The sequence below is a fragment of the Rhodamnia argentea genome, chromosome 5, assembly GCF_020921035.1.
Source record: "Rhodamnia argentea isolate NSW1041297 chromosome 5, ASM2092103v1, whole genome shotgun sequence".
In the NCBI taxonomy this organism is placed as follows: Eukaryota; Viridiplantae; Streptophyta; class Magnoliopsida; order Myrtales; family Myrtaceae; genus Rhodamnia; species Rhodamnia argentea.
In genome coordinates, this window is record NC_063154.1 from 25,812,993 (window position 1) to 25,827,774 (window position 14,782).

At 39.2% G+C, this 14,782-nt stretch overlaps 1 long non-coding RNA gene across 1 annotated transcript; it reads left to right on the top strand.

Moving 5' to 3' along the window:
* LOC125315022 lies at window positions 1-13,937 on the top strand. The gene is made up of 3 exons (XR_007198370.1): window positions 1-233; window positions 5,260-5,261; window positions 13,927-13,937. It is a non-coding gene; the product is annotated as an uncharacterized LOC125315022 (long non-coding RNA).
* The last annotated feature ends 845 nt before the right edge of the window (window positions 13,938-14,782 follow it).

Sequence of the window (14,782 nt, forward strand, 5' to 3'; positions counted from 1 at the left end):
ACAGGTGGACCACCGCCCCTTCACCCCAGGGGAGGACGAGATCATCGTGAGCGCCCACGCCAGGTTTGGCAATATTGGTCCGCTATCGCCCGCCTCCTCAACGGCCGTACTGACAACGCCATTAAGAGCCACTGGAGCTCCACGCTCAAGATTAAGTGCCTCTCCTAGTCTTCCTCCATCGCCGGCCGCAACGCCTCTGATAATGCACGTATCATTGGATGGATAACGTTGCTGTATTGAGAAATTTGTCTACGCAATAAAACCAAAACAAGACGACACGCCAGATTAGAAACTCTCTCTACAGGACAGGAAACTTGCAAACAAGCATTTTTGAGTTGTAACTTCCGATCAACTGTGGTGATTGATAGCTTGCACTTTGAAAAGGAAGTCTGCCATATCCACGTCTATTTTCACAGAAACGTTAACGATCCCTCTTAAACTTCTGAAAACTGCTTTTTAAGTGGTTTTTGCATTTTACTGCTTTTACTATTAGGATAGGCCTGTCATCGACGGTAAAAAGATGTTAACTTTATGGATGGCTGATAATTTTCTGTGCTGGTGTGGACAAACTTTTGTTTATTATAGTCTTTCATCTTTTTAACCAAGATTTAAAGGGAAACTCTTGATTTATTGTTGCAGGCAACCAGGAGATGGTCCCAGATAAGGTCGGTAGATAACTTTCTGGGCCCCCTTTCCAGAAATCGAAGGATAAACAGGGTATGCTAGTAGGCATTTCTGTGGCACAATCTTCTGTTTATTATAGTGGGAAACAGGGTATGCTAGTCCGTTTATGCTTTTTGATGCCTAGTAAGCCAAATTAGTTGAAAGTAGAGGCAAGCAGACTCAAAGGCCAAGCCTCAACCAGCAAAGGGGTGGAGACAAGGGACCAGAGGAAGTTCATCAGAGGTTATCTTCAGCTACCTATCCACTCTATCAGCTAATGATTAGTTGCAACATCTCCCCTGACAAGGCGTACAATTGATTGGCAGGCACATTCGGAGCTCACGTTTGACAGAATGGAGGTTATCTTCATCTACCAATCTACTCTATCGGCTAGACATTAATTGCAACATCTCCACTAACAAGGCGTGTAATTGATTGGCAGGCACCGCCAGACCACATGTTTGACAGAACGTAGTTATCGTTATCATCTGGAAGCTACAGTGCATCTGTACGTTTCTTCACTACTCTTCCCCTCTCCACCAAAAATACAAAGTGAGGAGCTTGAAGAGAATCAATTATTCCAAATAATTAGCTTATTGGACGGGGAAGTAAGCGACTTGATAATGCACCGTGAGCATTTGTTTCTCTCCTTCTCCTTCATTGCCTAGAGGGTTTGAGACTTTGGAATACTACTTTATGGCTCTTGCACATTGGTGGGTTGCAGCAGGGTTTGTTGGAGAGGAACTCTTAGCTTGGTCTAGGCTAAAATGTTGTGTCGATAGGAAAAGCCTTTTGCTCCGTTACCATTTTCTGGGTTATTCTGAAAAGAAAGATTGGTAGGTTTTAAGAATGAGGAAAGTTCTACAGGTGCTCAAAGGGATAGTTTGCTTTCCACCTTACTTTTTTGGCATTGAGGTGGCAGTTTTAAGATGCCGAGTCTTTCTTGAAGTGCTTAGATATTTCCTAATGCCTTGAGTGTAAATGCGAGGCCCACTTGGTGCTCTTGAATATAAATACTCACATTAGTTTGAATGTTTACGTCAATATGATTTAAGATAGGTCTTGAATACTAAATAATAATCACATTTTAGATACCAAAGGTGTTACGTGGAACAAGCGATCGAATAATAAAATAGACAGAACAAGAAAATAAATCGGACACCGGATGTACGTGGTTCGATCGTAGAGACCTACGTCCACGGGGAGAGCAAGAACGGATTCTACTATAGAACGAGTGATACACGAAGATTAAAGATCATACTCGAGTCACTCAAACACTCTCAGCATTTCCTAAGCCCCAATTATATCTAATAACGTACACAATGTTTAGCTCAAAATTCCTAGCGAAATAATCTCTCAATCTCGCAAAAGAATTTCACAAATCTAACCTCAAGATTCAATTAGCTTCAATACTTGAATTCGTCTTCGATTTCACGCACGAACAAGAACACTGGATGTAACCACGCACGAATTTCCTCTACCCACATTTTTCAACCAACCCATCAAGAAAACCGAAGGCCAGATAAATATATGTCCCCGTGAGTTGACTTAATCTGGACGAAACCAAGTCCACATTGGACTCTCCTATTTTGTCGTTTTCCTGCCAACTTCACACGGAACCGATTTCCATATATTTCAAATAAAGAGATCACGTCTTCGAGATATGCTGCATACATCCTTTTTCTTCGGTTGACTGAGTCCAACTAGGCTTTTCTATTTCTTGAGTAAAGATACAACGCACAATCAACTTTAACATAAGTCGATTTCGTATATATTTCCCTTTGCTCGATTTTTTTTTTACTTTTCTTTAATAAATCTCGGATCGTTCGCGAGCTAAAATTTGAGACATATTTCAACAATCTCTGCCTGGCTCGATATTTGAGCCTAGTCACAATCGCTTTGCTGGAACTTAGAATTTCACTACTACTCTCCTACGGCCCTAATGGGCTCAACCGCCACAAATATCATCCAAGTCCAAATCACGCTTAAACTTCACTATAACCGTGGACCTCATCAGAATATCAACTCTACATGCACTTTTAACTACTTTACAAAAAATTTCTGATACGAGCTCCTTAATCACGTATAAAGCAAAATCACCGTTGCATCCATATCTGTCGGGAGATCGAACACGTACATTGTCAATATCAGCAGTAACAACAACTATTAACTCTACATGCTCCACCTCGCTACAAGCACCATCTGTATCGATTATCGCGATAATATCCGCTACCTCGGGAGTTTCTAGTTGCAACTCTACCTCAAGCTGAACACCGTCCAAATCCATATTTATATTGCCACAAACACTCCTACCTTGAAGTAATGGAGACTCGTCAAAGGTAACTTTTCTGCTGCGAACTGGTGAATTTATATTCGAGCACCACAACCGATAACCCTACTTACCTCTTGCATAGCCATGGAATATGCATCTTGCCCTCACATCGAGCTTACCATCACTTATTTGATAATAACACGTGCTACCAAGCATTCCAAAAATAGAATAATCAGTAACGTTACCCGACCACACTTCTTCGGGAGTTCGAAATCCGATCGCGATCAATAAAGATCTATTCATCGGGTAGCTCGTCATACCAAGCGCATCCGTTAGAATTATTCTAGCCATACCAGCACTAGAGATCATTTTATGGGCCATCTCTAGTAATGTCCTGCTAATCAATTCTGCAAATTGTTGTGGTCTACCGGCACTAGTGCAGTATTTCGCCTTTTGTCATGTAGAATTTATTTACCAGCTTTGAGTAGAACACCATACTACTGTCGGTTCACACATGCTTGATCGACTTACCGGTCTCCGTCTCGATCAAAACTCTCGATCACGTATTCCTAACAATAGCATCAAACTTGTGCTTCAACACAAACACCCAAGTCTTCCTCGAGCATTTGTTAGACTCTCGAATAGATGTCGATATCTTCGGAGCGAAACTTGCCAATGTCTCACATTGAAGTTTATACTGGCCACCATGCTTGATTCCTTTCATTATCACCAGAGCACCTCGAACAACCTTCGTAATTCCACCTTGTGAAGAATACCCGCATCTAGCTGAATTTAGGGCACTCAAGGAAATTAAGTTCTTTTTCAATTCTGAAACGTGTCTTACTCCAATCAATGTCCTCACAATACCATCACGCATCCCGATTTTAACATCACCAACACCTACAACATCGCATTCGGCGTTGTTCCCCAACCGCACTTTACTACTATCCGTGCAGCGATAAGTAGCAAACTAGTTCCTATTTGGTGTAGCATGAAAAGAACAAACAGAATCCATAATTCATCCGTCAAATGACGAATTCTCGATGTGAGACAAGACACTATCATCACCATCAGAATTTTTCGCTACTGCTGCAATATCATCCGCATATTCAACTCTAATTTCCATACCTTTCTCATTTTTCAACTTTAAGCAATTCCTTTTAAGATGCCCTCTCTTGCCACGGTTCCAATAGACAAGACCGCCAGCTGTTGCGACCTAAAAATTAATTTAGGTTAATGGATTATTAGGTTAATTAGATGAATTAACTAACCTAATACAGACTCTCCCAAGCCCTACCAATTCGCAACTTAGGTTTGATTTTTGATTTAGGAGCCGCCACTAATCTTTTTTGGTAGGTAGATTAGATATCTAAATAAAGTACGGGAGAATACTTTATTTTCTGCTAACTAGAGATTTAGTGTTCGAGGACTTGATTATGTTAATTTTTAATTAACACCCTTTCGGTACCAAGTTTCATGAAAATGCCTTTTCTGATTGATGATTTGTGATTTTTGATTTCCCTTTTTTTTATTTTCGGATTTTTAAATTGAAACAGATGAATTTGAACAAAATTAAACAAAAATGCCCATAATATACATTTAAATCCGATTTTCCGATAAATCTTCTCATCCCCAAAGATCCGGGCCGGAGCGAAATTTTATCCGCTACATCCTCGAAGATTCGAGCCAGTATGCGGATAATATATAGAAATACAACGTCCCTTCTCGCCAAAGGGCAGAATACGGATTTCTATATTTAAATCACCATCTCATTCCACGAGATCGTGGCTAAGGCGTGTGATTTAATTTTCCGACGGGACTAGGCACCGGGGAGCATACATTATAGGCAGTTTTGATTAAAGATGTGCAAATATTTATTGAATTTTTAAAATCCTTAAGGGATTCTGAAATTTTCAAGGAGATAGTCTCCTATCCACAAAGGATTGATATCTTTTTAAAAAAATGGAAAGATTATCTTCTGAAATTTTTCAAAGTATATCGGATAACTTCCCGAATTTTAAAGATGCATTCAATATTCCTAAAAAGAAAATCTGATTGAATCTTGAGTTATTTGAATCTTGAGTTATTTGAATATTCCGAAAATATATGGTATTCTACAAGATATGATTATATAAGAATAATTCGAAATAGGCAACAATATATCTAAAATATATTCAGATTACGATTGTTACCTACTTCGCGGATAACTTTCCGAATTCGAATTCCAAACCAATCTGTGATTCAAGCTTGAAAACTGAACCGATTGGCCAAGGGGATTTGTGCACGAATCAAAGGTTTCGGTGAAGGCGCATCTCGACTTGCAGTAGTAATTTTGACCACGAATCCACCTAAAAATCTGCAGAAATTTGTGAATAAACGTCTCTCACACGTTGTGTCCTTTTGTGAAGATGAAGTCTCCTTTAGGCGCTTGAGGTTGCCGTGGGGGCACGACTGAGAGGGTTGGACTTACAGATAATTTCTCCAACCTTAACTTGTAATAATAAAACAAGATGGAGAATAATAAAGGGCTCAGTCCCGGATTAGCAAAAGGTAGACCATTGGGAACATCATGGGTTGTCGATGTGTGCTTTGGTCGTTGGCTCCTCCACCCTTTTGTTTTTTCCTTTGTCTTTTTTCGTCCCTTTCTTCTCTTGTCTTTTTGTGGCTATTCTTTGGCGTGTGTTCTGATGAATTCCTCCTTTGACTTCCCAGTAAATGGATCCTCTTTTGCACTTACCAGAAACACCATGAACACCATCGCTTGAACCGTCTTCATCCTTCTCGAGGGCTGCGATCTTTCCTCTCTTTTTCAAAGTATTACGCCTTAGACTTTCTTTCGCTTTCCGTTGTGGGCGTCCGATCCTGCACAAAACAAAGAAGACAATATCTCCACTATTTTTTGCGGACGGCTTCCTTTCCCTCTTCCTTTGACTTTTCTCCGTCCTTTTCATATGAAAAGTCCTCTTTTCTCCATAGACTCAGACCCTCCCTCGCGATGATTTGTGGCCATATATGACGAATTGTGTGGCCTCCTCGATCCGCAGGGAGAAAGAAGAAGAAGACTCTCCCTCTCTCATGTCAATTGCTCTCCACAATAGGGCCGTGTATTCAATAAAGTGGCCTCCCGAATAATCCGTGCGTGAATATTGGATTGGCCCCCCTCAACCCTAGGCATAACACTTGTATTTATAGATAAAAGTGTTCCAAATCAAGTGCCTAAAGTTTCTTAATTTTTGTAAAATAAACCCGGGCTCAAAATATAACTTGAATTAAGTCCCGAAGGGTGTAATTGCACAAATTGATCCTTGAATGAGCTGAAAATTTTGGCCTAGCCCTATAGATGGGCTAGTCGAATTTTTCATGTCAATTGTGAGCTTAATTAGGCTTTTTCCAAATAATTAGCATTTTAGATAAAGCCTTTTTTCTAAAATATAAGCTCCAAAATTGTTTTAAATTTTTCGGCACATATGTCCATGAATTGCTAGAAAATTTCCCCATCGGTTTAAGTCCAAATCGCCCGACAAATTAAGCTCGATCTCGCACCGCCGATCCGGATAAATGCAGATGCAATGCATGAATGAAAAATGACTTAATTATTTTTGTCTAGAACTAAAAGATTAGCTCTAATTTTCTATGCAAAAAAGATTGAAAAGTTTAGTCAAAATTTAGATGTCAACACCAGTCCTATACTAACTGCGTCTATTCAAGTTCATTCTATTTTTGCTAACACGAATACTAGTTCTTCCTCTATTTTCACCTGCTAAAGCGGTATATACAGATTCACCAGATTCTCTTTTACGGATGTCCTCGCTCATAATTAAATCTCAAATCCCATTAAAAGTTAAACTTGTTGATCCAAAGGAATTACTAATAGCGAGAATGATAGTATTCCAACTATCAAGCAATGAGGATAATAGAATCAAAGCACGTATCTCATCTTCAAAGTCAATATCAATCGAACTCAATTGACTAACGATCACATTGAATTCATTGATATGATTAGTAACTAATGCACTTTCGCTCATCTTCAAATTAAACAAACGTCGCATTAGATAGACCTTGTTGATTGCAGAGGGCTTCTCGTACATGTCCGACAGGGTTTTCATCAAACCGGCAGCAGTCTTCTCTTTGACGATATTAAACGCGATGTTACGGGCCAAATTCAGCCGAATAACACCTATTGCTCATCTATCCAGCAATTCCCAATCATCTTGCTTCATTGTTTCTGGTTTCTCCCCAAACATGGGCAAGTGTATCTTCATCTGATATTGTTGTAATATTTGTTCTAGAATTAGATCCACAATTAGTGGGCTAATTGATGGAATATCATAAATTCCATGATTAGTGGGCTAGTTAATGGGATTTCATATTTTGAGGGATTTGATTGTCACATTGTTAGAGATTTTATTGTACGTGATTGATTCTCCTATTAATATAAATACGGGATGATGCTCTAAGAAAGATCATCAATCCATTCCAGAAACTTCTTTCTTTTTGCATAAAATTCTACATGGTATTAGAGCAAGTTTTACGGTTCCCAATCTTAAACTTCTCCGTTGTTGTACCATCACCATCACCACATCTTCCACCACATCTCTTTGCCGAAGCCTACAACTCTCTTAGTTGATCTCGATCTCTTTTATTTTTTGGCCTAACCTCGGCCTATAGAGGTCACTTTTATGATCTAATTAGATCATAATCTTTTTTTTTTCTTTCCATCTCGAGTTATTGTCATTTAGCGGTGATGTCGGAAAATTCTGGTGATAAGGTCTATTCTCTTACTTCTGAAATCGGGCGGAAATATGAAAAAATTCTCTTCCCCGCTTGTTCGGTTCGGTTTGATGGCCTTAATTACCTACTTTGGTCACAATCTATGATGATCAGTATTGCATCGGGAGAATGTACTGGTTTTCTCACAGGGGAGAAACCAAGACCTACTACTCCTCCGACGGCCCTCTCGAGATGGTTGGTGAAGATGCCTTCGTAAAGGCATTTCTTTTGAATCATATGACTGATGGTATTCGTAAACAATATGTTTTTATGCAGAAAGCACGGGATATTTGGGTATCGGTTAAGGATACCTATTCTGAGACAGGAAATGATGTTCAGATTTATGAATCGATGAAGAAGATCCGGGAACTTCGACGGGGAGGTATGTCCGTTAGTGTTTATTTTTCAGAACTACGTACTTTGTGTCGGGAGCTGGAGGTTTATGATGACACTTATGAGGGACTTGCTGCGGATGTCGTTGTTCGACTTCAACAAAAAGAAGATAAGAAACGTGTATATCAATTTCTTATGGGTTTGAATTCGGAATTTGATATCGTGCGTCAAAACATTTTGCAAAAAGATCCTCTTCCTACCCTTCAGCATACCTATGCCTTGGTCCATAAGGAAGATAACCGGCAGCGCTTATATTCTATAACTCCTACTCCTGCTCCCGACCGTTCGGCTCTTATCATGTCTTCCACGTTGAGATCCTCTCAAGTTCATATCCCACGATCAACAGATAAGTCTTCTATTCGCTGTGATTATTGTGGCAAACCTTATCATATCAAAGAGCAGTGCTGGAAACTTCATGGAAAACCACCGGGAATCGGCAAGGGCAAAGGTGTGAATAAGGGTCGTTCACAAGCTCATGAAGCCGAGGTAGTTGGGCCAGCTAGTTCTGAGTCCGCAAGTCCTAGTGATATTGGGAATTTTGTCACCAAAGAGGAGATACATCAAATTATCAAGGATATGATTAATCTGAAGGGTCCTAATTCCTCTCATGTGGCATCTAGTGCATCCGCCATTTCTTCTACTATTCATCCTTTTTTAGGTATATCTTCCCATTCATCTCCTTGGATAATAGATTCGGGAGCTTCTGATCACATGACGGGATGTTCGTGTCAGTTTGAATCATATAAACCATGTCCCGGACGTGACAAAGTTAGGATAGCCGATGGATCTTTTTCTCCTATATCGGGAAAGTGATCAATTTCTTGCACTCCATCCTTGATATTATCTTCGGTTCTTCATGTTCCTAAATTTCCAAATCAATTACTTTCAATTAGTAGTCTTACTCGAGATCTCAATTGCAAAGTAATCTTTTATCCTACATATTGTGTCTTTCGGGACTTGGTGACTGGGGTGAAGATTGGCAGTGGTAGTGTACGTGATGGACTTTACTAGCTAGATGGATCACCGGCAGCACCTATCCAGGCTAGCACTGCAGATTCCAATTCAGCTGCTATTTCTTCTTTGCGACAATGGCATCGACGTTTGGGGCATCCACCACTTCATACTCTTTATTCATGTTTTCCTAGTTTAAAGAATCAAGTTAAAGATCATCGGTTTTTTCGTGATACTTGTGCTTATTCTAAGCAGACTAGAACTATTTATCCAGAGTCAAATAATAGAAGTCTCGTTTCATTTGATTTGGTTCATTCTGATATTTGGGGTCCTTCCCCTGTTAAATCTATTACTGGGTATGATTGGTTTGTGACCTTTATTGATGATTATAGTAGAGCAACTTGGATTTTTTTACTTAGACATAAAAGTGATGTTTTCGAGGCCTTCAAAACCTTTTTCAAAATAATTCAAACCGAGTTTAATGCTACCATTATGGCTCTTCGAACAGATAATGGTAGAGAATATTGTGCCTCTTCCTTTCAATTTTTTTTACGAGAGCATGGTATTCTCCACCAAACTAGTTGTGTGGATACCCCCGCACAAAATGGTGTGGCATAGCGAAAGAATAGACATCTTCTTGAAGTTGCACGTTCTCTTTTATTTCAAATGCATGTCCCACCATCCTATTGGAGTGAAGTTGTTCTTACAGCTGCCTACTTAATTAATCGTATGCCATCCAGGGTTCTGCAAAATAAAAGCCCAATTTATGTGTTGAGGGAAAAATACATTTATCCTCCCACCAAAAATCTTTGGGTCTGTTTGTTTTGTTAGAGATCATCAGGTGAAGAGTAAATTGTCTCCTAGGAGTCTTAAGTGCATTTTCTTAGGTTATTCCTCTTCCTAAAAAGGCTATAGGTGTTATCATCCATCCACTCGCAAGTTTTATGTCTCCAAAGATGTTATCTTTAATGAGTCTGAAGCTTTTTTCGATAATCCACTCTCTGAGATATCTAGTTCGACATTTATTGAACCATTCCCCGAGCTCTCGGTACCATTATCAACAGAGCAGGCAGAGGAGCCTATTGTGAATCAAAGTGTAACCCCTAAAGAGGTTTCACCTGTTCAAAGAGATTATTCACATGTTTATTCTCGTAAACAGGCTGCTATGCCCGGTAATCCTCCTGGTGAGTCTTCACAGGCAATACCGGAATCCAATACAACACCGCCGGAGCCTAGTCCTATCGATAACAACAATATTGAGGATGAAACAACTCCAATTGCTCTCCGTAAAGGTAAACGGTCTTGTGTTGGTAAGCCTCGGTATCCTATCGATGAATATACTTCCTATTATGTTCTTTCTCCATCATATTCGTCGTTCGTTTCTTCTTTAGACTCTGTGTCTATTCCTAATACTTGGCAGATTGCTATTCAACAAAAAAAATGGAAAGATGCCATGTTAGAGGAAATGGAGGCTTTGAAGAAAAATCAAACTTGGAATTTGGTGCCCCTCCCTCCTGGGAAGAAAACAGTGGGGTGCAAATGGGTCTATGCGGTTAAGCAAAATGCTAATGGAACTGTGGATAGGTATAAGGCTCGACTAGTGGCCCGGGGATTCACTCAAACTGCAGGTGTTGATTATCAAGAAACGTTTGCCCCCGTAGCAAAGATGAATACAGAAAGGATTCTTATATCATGTGCCGCAAGTTATGGATGGGACCTTCAACAATTGGACGTGAAGAATGCATTTCTTCACGGAGAACTTGATGAGGAGGTGTACATGGACATTCCACCAGGTTTTGTAGATAGCACTACCGTTGGAAAGGTTTGTCATCTCAAACGTTCTTTATATGGGCTTAAACAATCACCTCGGGCTTGGTTTGACAGGTTCACCAAAGCTATGCGAGCTCGGGGATACACCCGCAGTAATGCTGATCACACCTTGTTCATTCGTCGTAGTGGTTCTCTCTCAACTTTCTTAATTGTGTATGTGGATGACATTGTGGTGACTGGAAATGATGGTAATGAAATCATTAGATTGAAGAATGCATTGGGAAAGGAATTTGAGATTAAAGATCTTGGAAAACTGCGATATTTTCTTGGAATTGAAGTAGCTCGCTCCTCACAAGGGATCTTCCTATGTCAGCGTAAGTACATACTTGATCTTCTATCTCGGACAGGAATGCTTGGATGTAAACCTATTGATACTCCACTTGATTCAAACGCAAAGATTCGGGCCAAGACAGGGGAGCCGGTAGATCGCGAAAGATATCAAAGACTTGTTGGAAAGCTCATCTACCTTTCTTATACACGTCCCGAAATTGCCTATGCAATCGGTCTTGTAAGTCAATTCATGCATGATCCGTATACTACTCATATGGATGTTGTGACTCGAATTCTTTGTTACTTGAAAGGCACACCGGGTAAAGTTATATTGTTTCGGAACCATGGTCATTTGAAGGTTGAGGCATTTACCGATGCAGACCGGGCTAGTAATGTGGATGACAGACGATCTACTTCAGGTTATTGTTCTTATGTTGGAGGTAACCTAGTTACTTGGCGAAGCAAAAAGCAAGACGTTGTTGCTAGATCAAGCGCAGAGGCTGAATTCCGCTCTATGGCTCGGGGCATGTGTGAATTATTGTGGGTTCAGAAACTTTTGGATGATCTGGGATTCCAATTTCAGAAGCCATTAATGATTTACTCCGATAGTAAATCTGCTATCGGTATTTCACATAATCCTGTCCAGCATGATAGGACTAAGCATGTGGAAATTGACCGACACTTCATCAAGGAAAAACTTGACACAGGAGAATTTTGTACTCCATTTGTTCAATCCTTAGAACAGACCGCAGATATATTCACTAAGGCGGTGAGCAAGCGAGTATTTGATTATCATGTGTTCAAGTTGGCGCATGGACAAAAACTTCTTTCTTTTTGCATAAAATTCTACGGATATAGATAGTCTTTAATCTGCATCTTCCAGAAACCAAAGTCCTTCTCCTCAAATCTATCGATTTTCACTTTTACTTCTTCCGTCGTCATCAATTCCCTTCAACTCGACAAGTCTAGCTCTGATACCAATTGTTACGCGGAACAAGTGATCGAACAATAAAATAGACAGAACAAGAAAATAAATCGGACACCAGATATACATGGTTCGATCGTAGAGATCTACGTCTACCGGGAGAGCAACAACGAATTCTACTATAGAACGAGTGATACACGGAGATTATAGACCATACCCGAGTCACTCAAACACTCTCGGTGTTTCTCAAGCCCCAATTACATCCAATAACGTACATAGTATTTAGCCCCAAATTTCTAACGAGATAATCTCTCAATCTCGCAAAAGAATTTCACAAATCTAACCTCAATATTCAATTAGCTTCAACACTTGAATTCATCTTCGATTTCACGCACGAACAAGAACACTGGATGTAACCACGCATGAATTTCCTATGCCCATGTTTTTCAACCAACCCATCAAGAAAACCAAAGGCAGGATAAATATTTGTCCCCATGAGTTGACTTAATATGGACGAAACCAAGTCCACATTAGACTGTCCTATTTTGTCGTTTTCCTGCCAACTTCACACGAAACCGATTTCCATATATTTAAAATAAAGAGATCACGTCTTCAAGATATGCTACATATATCCTTTTTCTTCGGTTGATTGAGTCCAGCTGGGCTTTTCTATTTCTTGAGCAAAGACACAACGCACAATCAACTTTAACATAAGTCGATTTCGTATATATTTCCCTTTGCTCGATTTTTTTTTACTTTTCTTTAACAAATCTTAGATCGTTCACGGGCTCAAATTCGAGACATATTTCAACAAAAGGAAAATAAAATTGTTAATGCTGAAAGTAAAAAGTAGAAGTCCAATTAAGTAAAAATCACCCCATATAGACATTAAGATTGTCTTTTCGATTGCTAGGACGTGTCATTAAAATCTTTCCAAGGATTTAGTTTGATCACAAGAAAAAAATTTGAAGAGTTGTTGGCTAATATTCTAGAAGGAATGCTGGGTGCCAAGAGTCAGATCAGAGGACAAAGTTAAAAAGTTGTGCTATACCCTAGCTTAGACGTGGTAAAGTATTTTCATGAAATATCAGAGATTATGGTACAAATTTAATTGGTTTCTGTTATATGAAGCTTACTTTTGGCAGTTAATATGATAGTTGTGAATTGCATTTTACTTATTTCACACTAGGGAGTTTGATAATGCACGTAGCATTAAATAGATAAGGTTTCTTGTAATCGTTGAAACCAACGATTACTATTGTCCATAATCCTTTGGATTTTCAAACGAGAAGGACTATGTGAAAATGAAAGGGTGACTAGATTTATAAATTAAAGAGAAAAAACTAAAATTTAATTGGGATTTACATTTGTTTGGTGATTGTTATCAACATTGCGAAAGCACCATATTCTTATCAGTTTTTTCTAGAATGCAAAGACTGTATAATTGCTTTCTAGTAAAATTCTATATGTGCGAACACATGATAAAGTCTACATAATTGTGAAATGAACAATTTGCAACTATATATGGCTACTAAATGGAAAAACCAAAGAAAAATTTAATGGGCAGATTTAGCTTGTGTGTACTATTATTTACTATTTGAAATTATTACCCTAGATAAATAAGTGTATAAATATTGTCCAGGGCAGCGCAAGTGGGAGTATTGATCGTCTTCTTTTTCTACAGTAGTAGCTCGAGCAATAGGAGTTTTTGTATGAAACGACGAGAAAGCTCCATTCTATTTACTTCCTACGTGTATCTCATCGAATATCGTATCCAGCATAGCTCATTGGAGTATAAATAGCTTGCTGTTGGTGATTGTGGATTTAAACCACCACAATGCTGGTCTAATAGTGATCTGTTCTTTTGACTATGCAAGCTAATGTCAGATAATTATAAGTCTCACGATGCCAGCGATCGCGAGTGTCTATAGCTTTATGTCGAGTGGAGCACCAATGCATCAAACTTGTCTTTTTGATACAGCACCTACCTCTAGATATATTTGCTCATTATCACTGCCTACTCTGTATTTACCTGCCAAATGACCATCTTGGTCAATCGCAAAAGCATCTCTTGAAATGCAACTACACTTGAATAGCCTGAAGCCCATCATTTTATCCGGAAACAACTAAGTCATTGTTTTGCATCCCCATCACCATAGCCTTATGCAGGTGTCACCTTCAACTTGTGCCTTATCAGCTTCTTTGCCACTTCTGATAGTTCAGTATATTAGAGGACTTGGAAAATTCTTATGGCTCGTCACTCACTTTTTTTTTTTTTTGGGAGGGTGGTTGGACTCTGATGTTGAGCTGATTAGACAGAATTGTGGATCTAGTGGTGAATTCTTATAATGGTCTTAATTCATTGCTTGCAAGACACTTTAATAGTTGTGGCGCATGAATCATATTATCCAGTGAAGAATGCAACGGGTAAGACGATTTAGCTCTTAATGCTACCAACTGTTTGAGGAAGGATTGTTGGTATTAAAACTAATCAGAGTGAAAACCTCCAACGAATTATTATAGACGAAGATAGAATAGCGGGGTTGGAGAATCGATGGAGAAATGTTGTTTAAGGAATAAACCCACAAAGTGATGACATACCAGATTAGAAACTCTCTCTGTAGGAAAGGAAACTTGCAAAAGAGCATTTATAAGTTGTAACTTATGGAGAGTATTGTAGCTGTCATGGTTCCTGGAAAATGAAAATC